This window comes from Lissotriton vulgaris, chromosome 5, assembly GCF_964263255.1.
Source record: "Lissotriton vulgaris chromosome 5, aLisVul1.2, whole genome shotgun sequence".
Taxonomy (NCBI): domain Eukaryota; kingdom Metazoa; phylum Chordata; class Amphibia; order Caudata; family Salamandridae; genus Lissotriton; species Lissotriton vulgaris.
This window is the reverse complement of record NC_141693.1, coordinates 99963734-99985872: the sequence shown is the minus strand read 5'-3', so window position 1 is coordinate 99985872 and position 22139 is coordinate 99963734. Positions and strand designations below refer to the sequence as shown.

General features: G+C 41.9%; 1 protein-coding gene across 1 annotated transcript in view; it reads right to left on the bottom strand.

Annotated features, from left to right (window-relative positions):
* The window catches only part of STOM (stomatin), a 148700-nt gene that overhangs the window by 106974 nt on the left and 19587 nt on the right, over window positions 1–22139 (bottom strand). The window lies entirely within an intron of this gene.

The following is a 22139-nucleotide window of genomic DNA, read 5'->3' as shown; positions in this document are numbered from 1 at the left end:
CTTTGCCCTGCGCCTCGTTATGTTTGTTGCAAGGAAAAATGCGGGGGTGCGAAGTGCAGCTTGGCTTGTCTCAAGTATAGAGCAGCTGCACATTGAACGACATCTGCCCCAGGGTGTGCACATCATATTTAGCTGTGGTGGAGATGCCGGGATTTTGTTGTTGTTTGTTAGAACGGTGATCTGATACTTCACATATGGCCAGGAAGTGCACTGGACCCGCTTGAAGCTGTTCCTCAGTTTGCTGATCAAATGGGGGGTCTCCTGCCACATACCAAGAAGTAAGGCTCTGGCAGTAAGAACAGGATAAATCAATTTGTGCAGAAAATGTGCGCAGCAACAGACGGCACCGCAGAGAAGAGGTTGAATGCCTGCCATACCTTCAAGTAACAAAAAAAACAAGATAACCAGTGCGACCAGCGCTGACCGCTAAATTGGAAACAGATGGCGCTGCTGCTCGCTCCCGAGCACCCTAGGCCAGGGAACAAAGAAGGCGGGACATGCACCCACCTTGGACCAATTGCGTGCTGTCTTTTTTAGAAAGACGCATGCACAGCCCAATTTCAGGTGAATTAAAAAAAAGCACACACACAAGCGTGTGTTTAGAGTTCAAAAGCCCTTACTAAATATCTCACAGAGGAGCGCATGCGCACTGGCTCTGGCGAGACCTAAAAAGAAGACAAGGTGAAATAAAACAGTTGCCTAAGATCACACAATGTAGTAAATAAAGTGTAGAAGTCGGGAGTGATCCCAGGTTTTCCGGTTTGACTGTGCAACTCAGCCACCGGATGGGAATCTTCACCCTTTTCCTGTTATACAGAAAAGCTAATGCTTTGTCTTTAGATTTTGGCACATGAGTTTTAGAGGGTGGGTGGCAGAAAAAAAGACTCATGGAGGGTCAGCTTGTTTTAGGTCAAGGATCCAATGGGACCTCAGGTTGGGCCAGAACCAACCATGTGGCTTGTGTGTGGCTTCAGCCTTTTGTGGCTCACTCATCTGCATTACATATTGGTAAGTGAGGGAACAGAGGCATATGAAGGTTTACTTAAGGGAACACAGGCACAGTCCGGTACTTCATGTTTGAAGGTCTCGGACTTTCTCACTACACCACATCTTAGTGAGTGGGATACCAGACTGGGTGCTCTCTCTCACGTGAATAATATCAAATGATAGTTCATTGTATAGCCTGTTTTATCATCATATACTTACTTATAGTGTTTAGTTTGATTTAAGTTCTTTCTAGCTCTGTAAAAAAGGAGCAGATAAATATGCTCAAACTGGGACTGCCCAAGAGCACACAATTGGTCACAAGGGGTAGCCAGGATTAATATAAACTATGTCTTCTAGCGTCATAGCTCATTACACAACAACTCGGGTGTGAACTGTTCCAATGGTGTGCCTCAGGGACTACCCTCGCCAAAGAAATGCCCTGGTGTTGTGCAACCTGCCCAGACTTTTAATAGAGTTTACAACCAGCGTATTTTGGAAAAATTGGTAAAGCCAGGATTAAACGCCAAGTCTCCCTGTGTCACGGCTAAGCCTTTCCATCCTTACTTGGCTAGTCTTTGTGCCTGCCTCAGTGAATTGCACACCTCTGTGGAGGGGGAGGGGAATCTTTGCCAATAATTTTTATAGTGCTCGCTATCTTAACTGAGCCTGTGCCTAAGCCGACCTAATGTTTACAGGTGATAGATTGTGAGGCTTAAGATAGTCATTTATTCCAGTTCAATAATCAACTTGCTTCTTTTCTGCTCCTGAGTCGCTAAAGATAGGAACAGCAAACAGAGAAGGCTGACTCTAGGATTGGCAGAGGGATAACAAGTCACATAGAAGATAATACAGGATCGTCCGTCTCTTCGAGAGACCAGGGGCTTAATTTAGAGAACAGTAGGGAATGAAACACTCAAAATAACTTAATGACTCACAGTCCACACAATGTAGATGCTTCGCTCCTCCTGGCCAAACATACATCCCGCTGGCATCAGCCCGACCCTCTGTGACAATACAGACCATACTTTTTGTCCCCATGGAAAATGTTTGCAAGTACCCATCGGTTAAGTTATACATAAAATAACAGGTCGTTGGACAAAGTAAGTTAAAAAAAAATCTACACCATAACAAAAAGTCATACATTGCTGCTTGTGGCAACAGCAGTAGAAGCACTGAACACACATGATGCGCAAATTCATGCATGTTTTATTTATTTACTGGTATTCCTGGTCCTGAACTGAGCTGAACATATTGTCAGTGGGGAGATGGGAATGTGAGAGAGACCCCTGTGCTCTAAACATGTAAGTACATTTAAATTTAACGAAGGTTTATGATAAGGCTCATTAAAAAAAAATATGTTACTGTGCATCACACACAACAAACTTAACTGCTGCTAGGAGCGGATTTTTGTTTGCCATGTAAAAATCACAGCACATCACATTTCAAGCTTTCCAAAATAAAAATAAATAACAAGTTAAACACACTGGCTAAGCTAATAGGTCAGGCGTTAATGCAGCAAAGCTTGAAAACGCAAGGCATGCGCAAATGCAGTGCAGGTGGAGGGACTGATAATGGTAACAGTGCTGAAGGAGGTGATGGTGGTAGTGGAATGATTGGTGGAGGTAATGGTACTGGGTGTAAAGGGGGTGGTGATAATGGCTTGCACTCGGCAAAAATATAAAACCATGGATTTTTTTCTGTATACAATTAATGTGAGCGAAATAATTAAAATTTGTGAAGATTGAGTGTATTTTTCATATATTAAATAGTCCTTCGTGCATTGAAACACTTCATAGGAGGCGGAATGTTTCATCAAGCAACCAATAGAATGAGGTGAGAGAGTAATATTTCTCTGGACTGGGATACATAGTATATTATTGTTAAAAAATGGTAAGAATACATCGTGCAGACAGTTGCCCTGCCAAATCAAGCCTAAAAAAGGCGTGGAGCCATGGTACATATAATATATCACGTGGAATAGCTATACAAAGTGGCGAATCATAGCATACCAAGGATGCTGAGAGAATATTATGCGTTCCAGGTCACAAGCCCACTGGTGCTGCCTGTTCATTTCTCCCCACTGGCCATAAATTAAAAAACAACTCTGTCTAGTACACAAAGGCTTTCAATCAAGATGTGTATGAGTATAGTATATTACTTTTTGATGTTCTGCACACCAACAGAGTTTCGACCCCCTGAAAGTAGGAGACAATCTTAGAAAGAGGTCTTCTTCAGGGTGATAACCTGTTTTCATGGTAGGGCACCGGTAAAGTCTTTCCAAAGTGCTTGCATTCTGATTTAGTTGTATCATTTACTGAATTACTGCTTGCTGCAGTGTGCATGGATATACAGAATTGGGAAGGCCCAGTCTGGGTCCCTCTTGCGTTTGTTCCCTTTCCATCTCATTGTGGCAGAGATCGCGGGTGTTCTACTGATCTGTTGGTACACTGTGTAGAAGTTTCCTCTCTTCGGGTTCTAAATGCTGTCTTTGCCAGCATCCATCTTTTGCACAGTGACGATTTACATTTGTGCTGCCCATTCCATTGTTCATTCGTGGTGGTGACAAGTGATAGTGCGGCCATTTACTTTTCGCTCTACATGGGCTGGATCTTCTGTGCATGGGGGCGCTTTTTGTCTCGCCTTCAGGTTGAAACGCATCCGAGTGTATAGTTTTTTCGAAGAAAAGACCACCACTATTGGATATTTTACTCTTATAAAAGCAAAAACCCATTGTACTAATGGAGTTTGAGGCATTTTAAATGGAAAAAAAACATACTTTGGGATTTTTTTGACTGGTATTCCTGGTCCTGAACTGAGCTGAACATATTGTCAGTGGGGAGATGGGAATGCGAGAGAGACCCCTGTGCTCTAAACATGTAAGTACATTTAAATTTAAGGAAGGTTTATGATAAGGCTCATTGAAAAAATATGTTATTGTGCATTAAACACAACAAACTTAACTGCTGCTAGGAGCGGATTTTTGTTTGCCATGTAAAAATCACAACACATCATCTTTCAAGCTTTTCAAAATAAAAAAAAACAACAAGTTAAACACACTGGCTAAGCTAATAGGTCAGGCGTTAATGCAGCAAAGCTTGAAAACACGAGTCACGCGCAAATGCAGTGCAGGTGGAGGGACTGATAATGGTAACAGTACTGAAGGAGGTAATAATGGTGGTAGTGCAGATTAGAAGTGCTTGATTAAGTGTAAAATCTGAGTGTAATCAGTAAAACACTATTATTTACAGTGTGTTTCTTTACTGTCTTATGTCAACTGTTTAATTTATGTTCTGTTGTATGAATTTAATCACTCATGTTATGTGCTGAGAGACTTTTCTCGTTAGAACACCAAAAAAGTAAGGGTATTTATATGCAATGATTAAAGCCTTTCTGCATTAGACTACGCTGTTTTGAATTTATGGCCCATGTGTGTTTGGGGAGGTCGTTTTGTATGCATTTGTGATTTTTATCCCTCTCCCAAAGGCCCATGGTTCTGACCCCATTTAGTATATGATGTCCGGTCCATTTCCAGGTGTGACTCATCACAACTTGTGTGAGTGTTTATGTGTGTGGTTAAGCCAGCTCAGAAATGTTCTCACTATAATTAAATTTCCACCTACAGTGGCCTATTTACACTACTGCACAGACACAATGAAAAATTCCCCCTGTAAAGTTATTTCCTATGATATTTAAATGAAGCATTGACGAATTCATTGTAAATGTATAGACGTCTATGATTTGCTACCTACAGTGGGTTTCTCTTTTCCTAATGGATAACAATGACTTCAGGTGTGGAAAGGGACGCACAGAAAAAGTTGCCCAGCATCACACAAATCAATCATCCACAGAAGCTGGTGTTAAAAATACAATATTCGGATTACACTTTCCACAAATTTACTGTTTGAAAATAATAATTCCAGTAAATTGGTTTCACAGTCCTGTTGCGTCGTAGCGCTGTGAGTCAAAAGCGCTGCTCAGTTCGACGACACTCGCTTGATGTACTTTGAAAGAATGAAAGATCCCACCCGGGATTGGCACCTATGACATGTAGGCGGGGCCTAACTGCTAGATGTCACCCACTTCCAGATATAAATGGTTGTGACGGGTGTCCGGTACAAGCCTTAGATTCGGGTGTGTCTGTGTCCCCGCTCAAGCTTCACCTCGGATCAGCAGCGCTCAATGCACAGCTGCACGTGTAGGGGACTAATGCACCCGATGCATTGACACAAGGTCTGACCCCTAGAGGGTCAACTCCTCCCTCCAGAGGTCAATAATATGGCTTCCACTGGGTTGGGCAAGAATAGACATATGGTATCAGTCTATAGCGCCAAGATGTCCCCTTTGGGTAGAATATGCGCATTATGAGGATGCCTAATTTGTTACGCCCCCCACTAATCGTCAAAGTGCTAATGTTGACCCCTTCTCCCCTCCCACACACTTACAGTTGTTAAACGCAGCTTCCCAAAGACTTTTTCACTGTTTAACACTTGATCAGCTACCTGAAGGTTCTCAGATTCACATTTTTGAATTCCTGGAGAATGGAGGGGGAAGAGGCAACATGTTAATTTGCCACAGGCTTCCAATGCCTTTGCTCCCAAGCTTCTGTTATTACAGCGATATTCATATATAAATATTCTAAATTTGGAACCTGCAGACTCGGGTTCTAATCCCAGCTGTGATAAGTGACCAATCAGCATATGATTTCGGGTAAATCAGTGTATTGCCCTTTAATTCAACCTGTGGATATGAATACAAAAACTAAACTGTGAAAAGTAACTTTATTAGGTCCTGTCTAGTAATGTAATGATACAATGTTTCTATTTCTCACCCACAGACCAATGCTGGTTTTGCAACTGTGCTCTTCTATCTGGAAGCATTGAGAAGGGGCGGCCGCATTAGGCACAACGTCACCGAGCGGCGTGAACCAAGCGCAGGTTCTGCTGCGGTATTCCATGGTTGGACGGTGCAAACCATTTTTAGAAAGAATGCCCTGCCTGTTAATGTAAATAGTCGCGACCTCCCCTTTAAACAGGATCGAGATACCAAAGGACTTGAAGGCCCCAGCGATGTGGAGAGAGGCGAGAGCATCCTTACAAGGTAGTGTTCCACGCTGGGTGGTACCCTGTCCAAACACACTGGTCCGTTGACTGGTCTGAGTATTGGCTGTGAGCCATATGCCCCCACTGGCAGCATGTAATGCACTGCACAAAGCGGTGAGGCGGGGTTGCCTGGTCCCAGGTCAAGGAAGTATCCTTCGACTTGGTTTTAAAATTTGGCGACCCTAAGAATGCCCCTGCACCCCTATGACTTTGGTGCCAGGGGCAACCACCCCTGCCCACGTTACGCCAATTTGTACACGAATTCTGTAGCAGATGTTTTAACCAGCAGGGCTATCAGGCCGAAAAAATAATTTGTTATGGAGCAAGAAAGCCCTGGCTCTTAACAGTCCTAAGCGGCACGAATGAAGGTTGCAGCCTCAAACTAGGCATACAGGGCCTAGGTGTGTGTGTAGGTGTAGGTAGGTGTGTGTCGGTGTGTGTGTAGAGGTGTGTGTGTGTATATATATATATATATATATCCTGAACTCCGTTTGTCTCCAAGCTCGCGCAGCTCGCACAGCCAGCAAGCAGACTCCGGACACGGACCTCGAGGTGCTTCACAGATCTTTATTTGGCAGAAAGAGTCACATATATATATATATATATATATATATATATATATATATATATATATATATATATATATATATATATATATGTGCAGTTTGAAACGTGACATTGTTAACTTGAAATGTTATGTTGTCATTTACAAAATATCTTTTCTTTAAAACCAAACAATTGGGAAAATGCATTAATTTAGATACTCTTTGAGTTTCTATTTCTGCTGAGATAAAACGCATTGCTTTTAAAGGGATCTCCGTGTGATGTTTGTAAACACGGAGACCTTTCTTCCCTTTCCATGATAATGCAACAGTATATATACATGAGTAAAAAAATGCTGGTCATGTGACCAAGAGCCCGTGAGCTCGAAACGCGTCGTTTGTTTATGCCCAAATAAACAACCTTCTGAAGTACCTGATGGTGTGGCTTGTCATCCTTGATCAAAACGAGAGGATTCTGTGGATGTTCGTGAGCGGTGGCGCCCGCTCGAGTGACCAGCCCCTACCCGTTTGGAAGGGTGAGGAATAGCGCAAAATCTATTTTGACGTGGAGTCAATATCCTCGCCCGCCGGCTGCGCTGAGAACTGAAACCCGCTGGGAGAAGACACAACGCGAGTATTTGCACTTGAGACGCCGGGGAGCCGCCGCGGTAACGTGGAGCCGCAGGGCCGTGGTGTCAATCACGGAGCGGGTCGCACTGACCGCGGGAAAAGTGGTACGAGGCAGAGTGCAGTAGACACAGCGGAAACGGCAGCCAGGGTACGCGTGACAACGATTGTCAGACGCGCATTCAGGTACTGGAACGGTCGGAGGACCGAATTGCATTGTGGGCAATGGAGTACCTTAAGGGGCGGGAAGCCTCTGCAGAAAATGTATTTAAGAAACAAAAGGGACCCGATGGAAATACAACAGCCGGGTCAGCAGAAACCACTCCCCCTGGCGTGGTTACATTGAAACAGAAAGGATTCACTCTGGAACGTCTAAGAAAGAAAGAACTGAGCCGATGGTGGGAAGCTACATCCCTACAAAACTATATAGAAGTGGATCGTGTCCCCCGTGGCTTGCGTATCTTTATTGTTCCTACCCTGAACAAACCAAAACCGGAAGTACTAAAAGCATGGCGAGAGAACACTAATGCCTGCTCCAAAACGATGATGCAGATCTTGGTTAAAAACGCCTGGGAGGAACATGAGGATTTAGTGAAAGAAATACAAACACTCTTAGACGAGCTAGCCACTGAGAAGGAACAAACAGAGGTATCAAAGATTCTAAAGAATGTGGATGAAAAAATAAACAAATTTGAGAAGGATCTTATTGCAAGGAAGCAACGCAAATTTGAACGCGATGAGAGAGACTACAAGCTTGGAAGAATTTTAACATTCGCAAAGAAATTTGACAAAGCACGTTCCACCCTATTAAGGGACAAGGCATTGGGAATGGCAGATAAAGATCGGTGGCAATCTGGGACCAGCCTGAGCTCTGAAGCAAGCTTAACTGATGTAAATACAGCAGAAAACCTAGGGGTAACGGTTTTTTCCGACGAACTGCTCCTGGTAACAGAGGCCAACAAACAATCTATACGGGGAAGAACCCGTTATCAAGGCCGAGGAGGCAAAGTAAAAGCAAAAAGCGACGGCAGCGACGCAACAACCTCAGGAACTACTGGTGTGGGAAACAGAGGCCAGACACAGAAGGGCAAATAATGGATGAACAGACTCCAGAACTTACGGTAATGAACCTGTCTAATAGACCCTTAACTGAAGATGAAGAAAAAGTTCTTAAACTTGGTTTAACATTTTGTCCTGATCTGAATTTTGATTATACTCAAACACGTATTGACATGTATATGTTTGTGAGAAAGCTCAAATTGCATAAAATACACACTCACAAAAAGATTAACGCGGAACTGCCTAACGTTGCCACTGATTCTCCTGTCAATATCATAAATTTGCCTGATGCTTTAGTCTCCTTGCATGAAGAAGGTATGGTTGATCTAACTCAATCTCAGGTCCCTACCACACAAGAGGTTGTAGATAATATCCCCGTACTTATTGATACATCTAGTGATATTGAACCTAATTCCTGCACTGTGACCACGCCCTTCAGACCCAAATCCAGATACAGACCCCAGCTACCTAGAGACAATATAGATGTATTCCATGATCTTGTAAACAATGACATGTTGAAACTATTGAATAGACCTCAGGAAAGACAGAACCTAACAGCGGGGATGAGGTTGGCACTTAATCAGCTTAAAGATGATGATTCGATCGTCATAAAACCCTCTGACAAGGGAGGAAATGTAGTTCTGTGGGACAAGAAACTGTATATCAGTGAAGCGATGAGACAACTGTCTGACACCACATGCTACACAAAGGTAGATCACTCCTATCTAGGCAAACTACTGAATAGGGTTCACCAAAACATTCGAGAGTGAGAAAAAAAGAAATTACTCAGTTGGGATGAGACCAAATTCCTCATTAATGAGAATCCCACCACCCCCACATTCTACCTACTCCCTAAAGTGCACAAGAATCAGACCCAACCCCCAGGAAGGCCGATTGTATCTTCTATAAACAGCCTTTTAGAGAACGTCTCACATTATGTCGATCATTTCCTAAAAAGCTATGTCAAAGACCTAACTTCACATCTAGAAGATACTAAAGACTTTTTGCAGAAAGTTGAAAATATAAATTGGGAGGCACATTTTTGGCTAGTATGTCTAGATGTTGAAAGTCTATACACCTCTATTCGACACAGAGACGGTCTGAAGGCCTGTGAATATTTTCTGAAGACAAGGAGCAGGCATTTGGAAGCTCATTCTAAAATGCTGCTTCAAATGATTGAACTGTGCCTAGATGAAAATGTCTTCCTGTTCAATGGGTCTCTATACAAACAAATCCAGGGGACTTCTATGGGCACCTGCTTTGCCCCCAGCTACGCCAATCTCTTGGTGGGCTGGTGGGAGGAGCAGGTGCTCAGGAACGACGAACTGGAACATTGGACCAAATGCGTGAATGTCTGGCTCCGCTATATAGATGATGTCTTTTTTGTGTGGGAGGGGAGCGAGAGAGACCTAATGGGTTTTGTAGGAGCACTTTACACGAACAACCTGAATCTAAGATTTACTATGCAGCATAGTCAACAGACGATCGATTTTCTTGATATCAGACTAGTGATTAAGAACAATACGATCGAAACAGAGATCTTTAGAAAAACAACAGCAGGCAACTCTGTGCTCCATTCGAATAGCTGCCACCCTCCTAGCTTTAGGTGGGCAATCCCCTTTGGCGAGTTTTTACGCGCCAGGAGGAACTGCAGCACTGAAGAGAAGTATCAGGAACACAAGAAAATAATGCATGATAGGTTCAAAGTGAGAGGTTACCACGCCAATATGTTGAAAAAAGGCGAAGACAGAGTAGCCCTCATCCAGAGAAACGAGGCATTATTTAAAGACTCCAGAGCCAGTCCCCCCAACCCAAAAGCTCCTATAAGACTGATAACCACCTACAATACCCAGTCCTCAGCTTTCAGCCAGATCATAAGGAAAAGATGGGACATCCTCTTACAAGACAAGGTACTAAAAGAAAGGCTAGATCCACATCCCTCCATCACCTATAGAAGAGGAAAGTCTATCAAAGACCTAATAGTACAGAGTCACCTAGAAAAAAAGAAGACCTGGCTGTCAGCAAAAGGTGGGTTCTTTAAGTGTGGGAAGTGCAAGGCCTGCAGCCACAGCTCTAACGTAAGGGAGGTCGAGCTTAAAAGAATAAAAAGGAAATGGAAAATAACTAAAAACATCCAGTGTACCACTGACCATGTCATTTATGTTGTGACCTGCCCTTGCGGCAAATGGTACATAGGCTCAACCACTTTCCCTGTGAAGAAGCGAATTTTGGAGCACTGGCGTGCAATCACAAACAAGGACTTTGCATACAGTACGGCCAAACACTTCCACCAATACCATGATGGAGATTGGACCAAGGCGAAATTTTTCGCACTGGATTCTATCCCCAAACATATCAGAGGAGGGGATCGTTTGACAGCTTTACGCAGAGCAGAGTCCAAATTCATTTTACAGGCAGGGTGTATCTTTCCTTTTGGGATGAATATTGACGAAGAAATGTATGTACATTTATAAACTACTATTCGGCAGGCTTCCCAACCTCCCTCTTAAGGTACTCTGATTTCATGACATATCTCTTCAAATATGTCTTTTAACCGATATTGTTTGTTTTTCAGTATTGTTTGGTTCTTTGCTGAATATAGGTTTTATTATCTCGAAAATTCTAAACAGGTTGTAATTTTGGAAAGTTATGACTTCGTGAAGATTGCTATGTTGTCTCTTAAATAAAAATGTACAGTTGATTTCAATGTACTAATATGTTCTGTTTTCACTTTTCCCTCTCCCTAGAGTATAAGACCTCGTCTTGATATGAAGCGACAAACCACTGATAGAAAGTATTGCTATGAGCACCACTGCCTCACTTGGATATATTAAATACAACTATGAGCACGAGATCCTTCTCCCATTTCTCTTTCTAGGGGAGGGTAGAGTTAAATCATTTTTTTCACTATCTGACATTGTTGACTAGACATAGAACATAGCTCCTTTTTTCACTTACCTTAACATGAATGAAATGAGATTGGAATACATCAGATGTTGATATAGAGGGTACTATACCCAAGTGATCTTAGTCTTTATAGATATATTTATATCCTCTCTCTAACTATAATTTTCATCCCTTCTTGATTAATTTCTCCTAGCTTTACAACCTGTTCTTTTTGGTAAACATACCATGGGTACTACACCCTTAATGTGCAGTTTGAAACGTGACATTGTTAACTTGAAATGTTATGTTGTCATTTACAAAATATCTTTTCTTTAAAACCAAACAATTGGGAAAATGCATTAATTTAGATACTCTTTGAGTTTCTATTTCTGCTGAGATAAAACGCATTGCTTTTAAAGGGATCTCCGTGTGATGTTTGTAAACAGGGAGACCTTTCTTCCCTTTCCATGATAATGCAACAGTATATATACATGAGTAAAAAAATGCTGGTCATGTGACCAAGAGCCCGTGAGCTCGAAACGCGTCGTTTGTTTATGCCCAAATAAACAACCTTCTGAAGTACCTGATGGTGTGGCTTGTCATCCTTGATCAAAACGAGAGGATTCTGTGGATATATATATATATATATATATATATATATATATATATATATATATATATATCTTTCCTCGCCTCAAGGTGCTCCGACGGATGTGGGAGTTCGTGGTTTCTTGAATTGGGTGTGTTATATATATATATATATATATATATATATATATAAATATATATATATTTTATATTCACAGCCAGCACTGGGACGCCCCGGTGTTGGGGCAGCAATCAATGCGCTATACAAAATATATGTAACAAAGTGAAGGGACTGCGGTGGAATCACAAAGGAAGAAATTACCCTGAACAAATGTGTCTCAACCAGCACTGAACACAATTTTGAAACTGGCCTCTACAGAATGGGACGCAGTGTGCTCTGGTGTGTCAAACATGTGATCAAAGGGGTTGACACAGATGGACGAGGAATGAAGCTCTTTGGGAGAGCCAAGCCAGGGCTCTGGTGTGGCTCCAACAGTCCTAACTCGAGCCGAGCCATAAAAAGTCACCTAATCAATGATACAGCAAATGTCAAGTAACAATATGTTAAAAGCACTTTCAAATTAAAAATGGGCCATTTATTGAATGCCTGTGGTTCGCTACAGTACTCTGACATCAGTTAAAAGAAGTTTTTTTTTAAATTGACACTTTTCCCCCTACATGTTTAGACAATGCTGTAAGGAATAAACCTGTTTGTTATGCGCACTGCACATATGGCATTCACTGTTGTATGTGGAGCAAAATTATTGTACATTATACCCTACATGCAAGGTTTTGATATGGTACACAGCCTGATCTGAATTTCTTCACGGACCACCGCGTCTTCTTAAAACAAACACAAATCTTTATTTTTTTTAAAGAAACTTTTCTTTTTAAACAAATCTTGTTTATTTTTAGGGTAAACGTGTTGCATTAAAAAAATTTGCTTTATTTAAAAGCAGTCTCGGACATGGTGGTCTGCTGACCTTAGCTGGCCACCTTCCCTGTGAGGACGTTAATTTTTAATAGGTCGCAAATTGCAACCTATCTCATTAATATTTATGAGGTAGGTCAATTTTTGATCCACTAGGAATCGCTAAATGAAACTCTATACATTAGGAATAGCGATTTCCTAATTATGATTCGCAGAAAATGGTAATTTGGTAATTACTATTCCTAAAATTGATACATCTGACCCTTGGTCTTTATAACTCCAAGTCAATGATGTGGTAATCACTTGCTTATTAGTCTACTGACCCTGCACGTGATCTTTCTCCTAATTTGTTTTTTTCATCATATTGTGTATATAGAAGATGCAGTTCTCTTTCAACAATCCTGATTGGCTAACAATGATCCATAGCCATTCTAGAATGTAGCTTTTTTGGATGAAGTCTGCTGATCGTTTTAGTAGTATTGTGACATCATTCAAAAATTGGATCCGCTGAAGACTGTCTGACATACGCCAGACACCGACTCGCATTGTGTATTCCTTGCTGACAAGTTAAGTCTGCCAACCACGGCCTCTTGGTCATCCCACCCATCCAGTGCCCTGGTGGTATGTCTTTCGTAGTACTGGGATCCCAGCAGCGGACCACTCTCTTTCTTAGAATATTCTGTCTCACTGAAGACAAACAAATCAAGGTCTGACTCAGATCATGACATAGGGCCCTAATAAGTCTAGTGCAGCACTCTGCAGGTGATCCCAAAATCAAATTCATAGGCAAAAGTGGCAAGATAAGAATCATGCCTCAAATACTTTCAATTCTCCTAATGTAGTAGGAATTCTGGTAAAACCAGTTGCTAAGTTTGGTGGCCAGGTTGAACAAAAGGTGATAACATGTTTGTGTTTTTTCTGGAATCACTTTCTATTTAACTAGCTATCTGTTTAAAATGTGCTAAACATGAATGCAAGAAGTGTAATGAATTAATACATATAATTAGACCAAATTTATGGGATGCGTAAAGAGGGAAAATTCAACAAAAAGTGTCGCAAAATAGGGCCAAAAATATTTAAAATGTCATGAAATATGGCTTTTTTTAAAAACTCAACATGTTGCAAATTAAAATATAAATATGAAAATATGTTTTGTGTAGGGAAAAAAATTAAACTAATTTTCAGATTTATGCAATTTATAAAGCAGGTGGTTTAAAGTCTTAACTGTAATTTATGAATTTTATTTTTGCCACACAATCCCAAAGTTGGACTTGGCTGACAAACATGTATTAAAGTCAAATGATGTCTGCTAAACTAACCATTCTATTCTAAGTTGTAAATGGTTGGTTAAAACATACCTGTAATTAATAGATTTTATAAAGCCATAACACATTTGTAGATGAAAAAGTCTGTACATTTTACAAGAACAAGTTTTGAAAAACGTTGAAAATGAATTCAAGCCAACGTTGAAAATGAATTCAAGCCTTTTTACCAAGTCTCTGAAACAGAATTGGTTTATTATTACTGTTATATTATGCTAGCAAGGGTCATTGTATAAAATATATGAAGATTTAAAAGTAGCTAAATTGCTGTTTTTTATTGTTAGAATGCTGGTCATTCAGAAGCACTCCTGGTGCCAGTTGTTTTGGTAAATCACTGTTCAGTTGTGTATAATGCTCTACCCAGCATGAGCAATAAATACTTCTCTAAATATCAAAAGTGTGTTCTTCAACAGAACACTAGATAGGAGTCCTCTGAAAAGTCCTACTTTTATTCCAGATATCAATCTCATAGTAATGGGCTTCTTAGCATCAGTGTTTGATATAAAAACTCTGATGTGAAGGGCCAATGATTTATCTAAATACAGGAATCTGGAGTGGAGAATTTATAAAAGTAAGAACCCAGTACATAAAGAGAGGGGATACCTACAAGCCCTTCAGCAACATGTTTTGTCCTGACGAAGGTAGCAGAAATGACAGAATCACCGAAACGTTGCACCAAGGTCCACTGTATTAGCTCCATAAGCATTGGATGGAGAAAGCTGCCCATGGTCCTTTTCATGACTGACTACGGTGCTGTTTGTTAAATGACATGATGGATCTTTAAAATGAATTTTTGTAGCAGATGGAGTAAATGAATTTAAGAGCAAAAGGTTTCTATGCTAATTAATCGCTATTATTTTACAATTTTTCATGAGATTTTTGTACAGTAACTTAAACAAATTGCAGCAGACTGGTTAACTTTTTAAAAATGCTAATAATGGGGACATTGCCACATCTTGTTATATTGGAAAAGAGATTTCTCTTGCTTGTATTGAGGAGGCTGGCGTTGATTGAAGCACTAATTCATTCTCACTGAATATGGAATTTAATGACTTATCCGGAGGGCAATGGGCAGTTTTATGTGCTGAAAAGTACATTTACAGTACACATTTCATGGATTCAGTGACTGGAAGAGCATGGGCATCTCAAACACAAGCAGGGGTCAATTCTGTTCCCTGGTTGCAATGCCACTTCCCCTGAAGTAAAGGACAGTAGGGGAAAGGAGTTCCATGAGGAGCACATTTCGGTGCACCCCCTTTTTGTACAAGTGAGGCTCTGGAAACTGCGCTTTGCACACTTCCTGGAATAAGAGCATGGGGAAGCTTTGCACGAGAGCCAGATACGGCAAACTGCAAGTACATAGCACATTATGCTCACACGCAACGTGTATTGTGAATTGTTGGATGAAACAAATGAGCCGCGCCCTATACTTCTATAGTCCACATATTGAAGCAACCGGAAGGAATCACGTTGAAAAAACACTAAATAGGTACATAAAAAAATAATGACAACTCAATGCTTTCTTGCGGGTGAACGTTTGCTTTACTTCAATGGAACTACGCGCAGAACACTACCAGCGTACAATGGTTGGTAAAAGAGGAGCCGACATCCCCAGTGACACGGCACCATAAATGGTCTACTTGCTTACGCCTTGAACCAATTCAGTGCTACCGACAGTATCCACCTGTAACTGGATTTCCCCAAAGGCCGGCTAATTAGTAATGGCCCAGTCCGATCACCATCCCACGGGGAGTGCTGCGTCCTCACCAGGCTGACACCGCTATGTCCTCCTCTATCCATCGACTGGCTGTAGTTTATGCTGTCTTGGGACTTCAGGAACCTGGTAGTTGATCTCCTACCCACAATAGTTGGATAGAATAAGATGTTTTATTTTTAATCAACAGAATAAGGAGTTTAGAAAGTCTCAACCTGGTCAGACAAGACTTGGCCCATGGTTGGCATCATCTCTTTCCAGGCTGGCTTTTCCAGCATTGTTATAGAGATAATGCAGGGGCGACGAAGCATATGTATTCTAAGGGTAAAACGTACTAGCTACATATAAGCCACATGTTTTGTCACCCCTGTATAGACGACTAAAGTGTCTTAAAAAAAAGAATGCTGCAACACACATTTTCAGACATTTTTCCTTGTGCTTGCTGTTCAGTGCTTCCGTGCATAAAAGCATTAGCACAAACAAAAGGTTTGACATTTGGATGGAGTGTGTATGATTGCTGACCTTCATGCTACAGAAACCTCAAAGTTACAGGCTTTGCAATGCGTGTTCTGATTTTGGGACTATTTTTAGTTGGTGGGGTTTATTTAAAAACAATCAGAACTGAATGTTAGTTAGGCTTTTTTGTCTTTGATCGGATCATACAAGATTTCTTAGGACACCCACTGTTACCAAATGTATTTACAGCTAGTTTGTATATAGTTTATTTTTTCATGTTATCATTTATCTTGGTGCTTTCTTTTTCTTTAGTGACTGGGTGGTTCTGAATTATATATTTCTATTTCCATTTCCTCCACTTACACCCAAGCTCTTACCTTTGAAAGTCTCTACCTTTTTACATATATTAATTATCCCCGGGTCTCAACTGTTTCTGTAACCGAGCTAATTATGTTCAATGAAAATCATCCCGAGCTATTAATATTATTAGTGTTGTAATAGGGACCACAGGACCAGATTTCATTAGTGGCCACCATATACAAGATTACTAGCAGTGATCCCCTCAGGCCGGATTGCCAGCAGTAATGTACGAAAGGCTTTAACAATTTCCAAGGCCTCAGTGGGGTATTCCATAGCAGCAATAACTGCATAACCCGGGGCACCAAGGTTCTGATATTAGTAATAAGTCTGCCCAACGCCACAGGATTTATCACTCAAATATCACCTTTAAATATATTAATATACATTGAGCCATTTTTCTCAAAGCATTAGATACTGAGCTCTGAAAATGCACATATTTTTTATCTCAAATACACACTCTTAATTTTGCTACACGTATGCTAATTCAATCAAGTAAAAATGTGAAATTTAGTAGAGTGGACGGTACACTGGAGAGCTACTCACAGGTAGGAGGACAGCTACCAGTAGCTCACGAGCTACTCGTTGGGGAAGCTTCTATTATGCTTGCTGAAAAGGAATATATAGCATCTGCAAAGGAAAATGACGTGTGGCTTAAACACTGATGTTCAATGTTGAACAAACAGTAAATTGCAATGCAGTGTATAATGTGATTTTAAAAACCAAAAAATACTAGGGTATAATATGTAGTAATAATCCCATAGTAAACCGTAGGATCAAAGGATTGTCAAATATAGTGCCTAGTTCAAAATAAGAAAAATCTTTTCACAGTTGCGTGGGGTGGGGAGACTGATATCAGCTCTTTTTTTTCAAAGCTTCATGGGACGGGTTTGGCCTCATGCGCAGTGGGACGAGTGCCACACACTAGATGGACATCATTAGATCAAATGATTTGGAGATTAAGGCTTCTTAAATCCTGGAATTTCAAGGAGGTTTTTCCAACTCCGAAGGAGGCAATGGCCCTAAACGGTCAACACTCTTCATAAACTGGGGTGCAATACTTTCAAAAAGCAAATTTAGGGGGAGGATTGGATACAGAGCATTTGAAAATTACACATCATGAACTTCCAAAAGAGGCCGCAACCCGTGGAATAAGATTCATCTGTCTGAAATCCACAGAATGGGAGGTGGATCCATGGCTGGCCTGGAGGAGCTGTCAAGTGAACTAAAGACGGCCTGAGGTACAGAAAAGAAGATCCAGAATTATGAATTTACAGAATAACTCTGCCGGAATACCTTAACATCGTAGCATTCCATTTCAAGTTGGAGTTGTGCCACTGCACTCGCCGGTCCAGTTTCTGGGTAGCTTTGTGTGCCCCGTGACAATATTGAAGAGAACCTACTAGGAGCTTAACATTCACCCACTGTTAATCAAGGATCTCACAAGCAGAACTGCTTCTAGGTGCATTGAACTCTTCCATGAGCATCGACAGATTTTTTTTTTGCAGATTTAAATAACGCCAACTCAACCCAAAGGTATTGGAGCGCTTTACATGAGCACCAGTTACGTTACACAAGGACAGATTCATTTTTTGGTAGGCACTGAAGATTAAGTGATTTGCCCAGAATCACAGGATGTGGAGTCGACCCTGAGGCTCGTACCTTGGTTTACCAGCTCCGAAGTCGTCCGTCTAGCTGTGAGACCACATCCTCTCCCCAGATTAAGGGTCCTTGAGGCTACATGCCTCCATGTTAGAACAAGCCCCTCTCAGTGCCTATCCATAGGCCACAAGCTCACTGCATGGGGATAAAGTATTGTGAGTGAAGGAATCCAAGAAGGAGTTCTGTAATAATTATTCCTTCCCCCCCTCAGGTGGGAAAGTGGAAGCCATCATATTATTTGCCATCCTGCGAAACACTGAGCTCCTAGTGCCTTATAAGGGCCCGGGCCCCCTCTACAGTAACAGAAACTCACACAGAATCCCCTGTGCATCCTTAGTGAATCCTGCTCCAAGTGCACCTCTTCAGCTACCTCTGGCACATGCCTATGACAACTAACACATCTGGGGCTCTCCGTCCTACTGGTTCAGACAGGATGCAAAGCCCACCGGACAAAGCGAGCTCCAGCAGCGCACATGTAGGCTCTGGAAGCTGCATTCATGTGTTTGTGGATCTAAGGCAGGATCTGTCAATGTTTTGTGTGCAACAGTAAACAAGAACTAAAAGAAAATAGAGCATGAAATACCTAAAGACAAATGAACATTCTCCAAAGAGTGCCGGGTATTAACTTTGTCTCAGCACTCTGTAAAGAGCAGGTTCACCCAGAAAGGTATCTGGGCTCTAATGTTTACTGTTGCCCAATTCAAGGCTACTCTGTTACAGACCTCGGAGGAATGAAAGGCTGGGTGGACCTGCCGGATTTGAACCTGTGATCATGAGGTCAAACAGAGGTCCCTGTAATGATGCATTAGATCACGGAGGTCAAACACAGGTCCTTGTAGTGACAAATGAGTCCACTGAGGTCAAACAGAGGTCCCTGTGGTGGATGCATTAGTCAATAGAGGTCCAACAGAGGTCACTGTAGAGATCCATTAGTCCACAGAGGTCAAACACAGGGCCCAGTAGTGACGCATAAAATCACTTAGGTCAAACCCAGGCCCTTGGAGAGTTGCATTAATCCATAGAGGTCAAACACAAGTCCCTGTGCGGATTCATTTGTCCATTGAGGTCAAACACAAATCCTTGTAGTGGTTGCATTAGTTCACGGAGGTAAAACACAGGACCCTTTTGTGATGAATTAGTCCACTGAGGTCAAACCCAGGCTCCTGTAGAGATGCATTAATCTACTGAGGTCAAACATAGGTCCCTGTAGAGATTCATTAATCCACAGAGGTCAAACATAGGTCCCTGCAGTGATGGATTAGACCACTGAGGTTATACACAGGTCACTGCAGAGATGCATTAGCCACTGAGGTCAAGCACAGGTCCCTGAAAAGAAGCATTAGCCACTGAGGTCAAGCACAGGTCCCTGTAGGGATGTAGTAGCCAATGAGGTCAAACACAGGTCCCTATAGGTATGTAGTGGCCAATGAGGTCAAACACAGGTCCCTGCAGGGATGGATTAGCCACTGAGGTCAAACACAGGTTCCTGCAGAGATGCATTAACCACTGAGGTCAAACACAGGTCCCTGCAGAGATGCAGTAGCCACTGAGGTCAAACACAGGTCTCTGCAGAGAAGCATTAACCACTGAGGTCAAACACAGGTCCCTGCAGAGATGCAGTAGCCACTGAGGTCAAACACAGGTCTCTGCAGAGAAGCACGAGTCAACTGTGCCACTAGACCTGGCTCATGTTTACTTTTGGATGTCTCTGTTCTTCAGTAAATGGGTCTCTAATGGCACACGGTTGTCTGTCGCGCTATACAGATATCACATAACATAGGCATATACTTTTTTTTTTCTTGTCGAATGTGATTTCACACAGTTATTTGCTGTTTCAGCCCATCATCCTTCTTCCACTGATGCAAGAATTAACCAAAGGATGATGATGGAAAATCAACTGTAAACCAGCCTATCCCACAGTGATCATCAGAGATTCATTTTAAAAGGTAAATAAAATAGAGCATTGGCACTGCCAAGACAAACATATCATTTGCTGGCATCAAATGGAGAATTGCCAATGGATTTAGAGCTGGCACTCCCATGGGTCTAATATGTGTTTTGTTGACAAGCGCGAGTTGTGATAATTAGCTGTATGAACTCATGTAAAGGGCAGAAGGCAGGGTTAGCTGTACGAGACAGTGGTTCTCAGTGGCCGACTTGAAAAGTAGGTGCAGAGTAAAAAAATAAAAAAAACATCTTCAACAAAAAGTAGAAGTGGGTGGAAAGAAAACAATAAAAACAGAAGTCAAACTACCTACCTCTACAAAAACTAGTCAAAAACATATCCTTCTGGTAATAAATTTGAAACGTTGGTTCATCAAACTTGCAATAGGCTAGCCTAGCAAGTGGACGTAACCTGGAATTTCCTGGGATAATAGCGCTAATCTCCAGCCCTACTCACAAAGCCTACGACACTGAAACCTTGTACGCACAGATATAGTGCTTTATTTGCAAAATAGACAGGCACCAAGGCTGCCTGTTCTTGATTCCACCCCCTGCACATTTCTTCGTCTTCCAGAAGACGACGTTAGAGAGGAAAGCACGCTCGACCACCATATATGAAACAACGCCCACTTCTGGGCACCACCAACGAGTGAGTGGGCAATGTTCACCACTCCCTTGCTCTTTATTTAACTCTTGAAGGTTCTTCGTCATCCATGCTTTCATCTTTTGACAAGTTGTCCCGTCTATTCCTTCTTTATTCCCTGGTCTGCCTCTCTCTCTCTCTTGCCCAGTGTCAAAGTCTGCTGATGATAAACAAGTCACAGTCCCCACAAAAAGAGAGTGCCGGCGCCCATAAGCAGCCACAGGCACAAATTAAGCACTGTCGCATGTCTTGCAGACCTGGGATATTATCATCCCACCAAACTCCTGAGGCTTTATTAAAGAAAGTGCCCCTGGGGCTCAACCGACGTGTGAGCTTTTTTCTTACATCCCTGGGGTCTCCAGCGATTGCAGAAAGGGCAGCAGACGCTTGCACAGCCCCTTCTGTAATATCACCTTATGCCCATCTCTAAAATTGGAGAGTGCTCACCTAGAACAGCTCCTGAGAAACTTCATCACCAAAGCAGGACAGACAAGCCCCAGTATGAAGACCAGGATAAAACAGTGAATAATGCTGGAGAAAACTTTGGATATTTCTTCCAGAGACTACTTTAGGTCACCCCATAAGCGGATACTGCACGGCACATATAGGGTTCATAAAACATACCACTCCTCATTGACTGACCACGCTCAAACTAAGCAAATGCATTTTTTTCAAAACTTTTATAGGAAGGAGTGAAGCAGAATCAACTAAGAATGTTCTATGCATATCACTCCAACACTTGATAACCCTCTGACTTCCTTTGAATCAAAGATTAAGAAAGTAAGTAACAATATCATGGGGAACTCCCCATTTGAATGATCACGCACCCCAGAATTTACTTATCGCTAACCAAGAAACTTGTGCTAAGTGATGCAAGATGAAAGCATGAAACATACATGTAACATACAGACTGAGCCCTGTTCTGCATCAACTACCAAAGACCACACCACATACTTGATACAAGACATTGTCAGTCTGATAACACCATCTTTCAACAAGGCTCAATCCGCAACTCACTCGCAAATATCTACATGCCGCACTTGTAACCGATGAGACAAAAGCAACTATGATTTAGAGTTTGTGGATTGATCCTAACACTATATTCGGAAGCAAAACACAGCAGAATACAAGAGTTAAATTACCAAATGCCTTCGGTGTATCTACTACTGGGTGAAAAAGCTCTTGAGCTTCAAGGGTACCATAGACGAAATCATGGCAATTGGTAGGCCAGCCTATTCCCCCCCACCTTGGACTCAAAACCTAAGCCCACTTCTACTGCCACAGAAGATGAAGGCTTTGAGGATATGATCGTAGCCTACAGA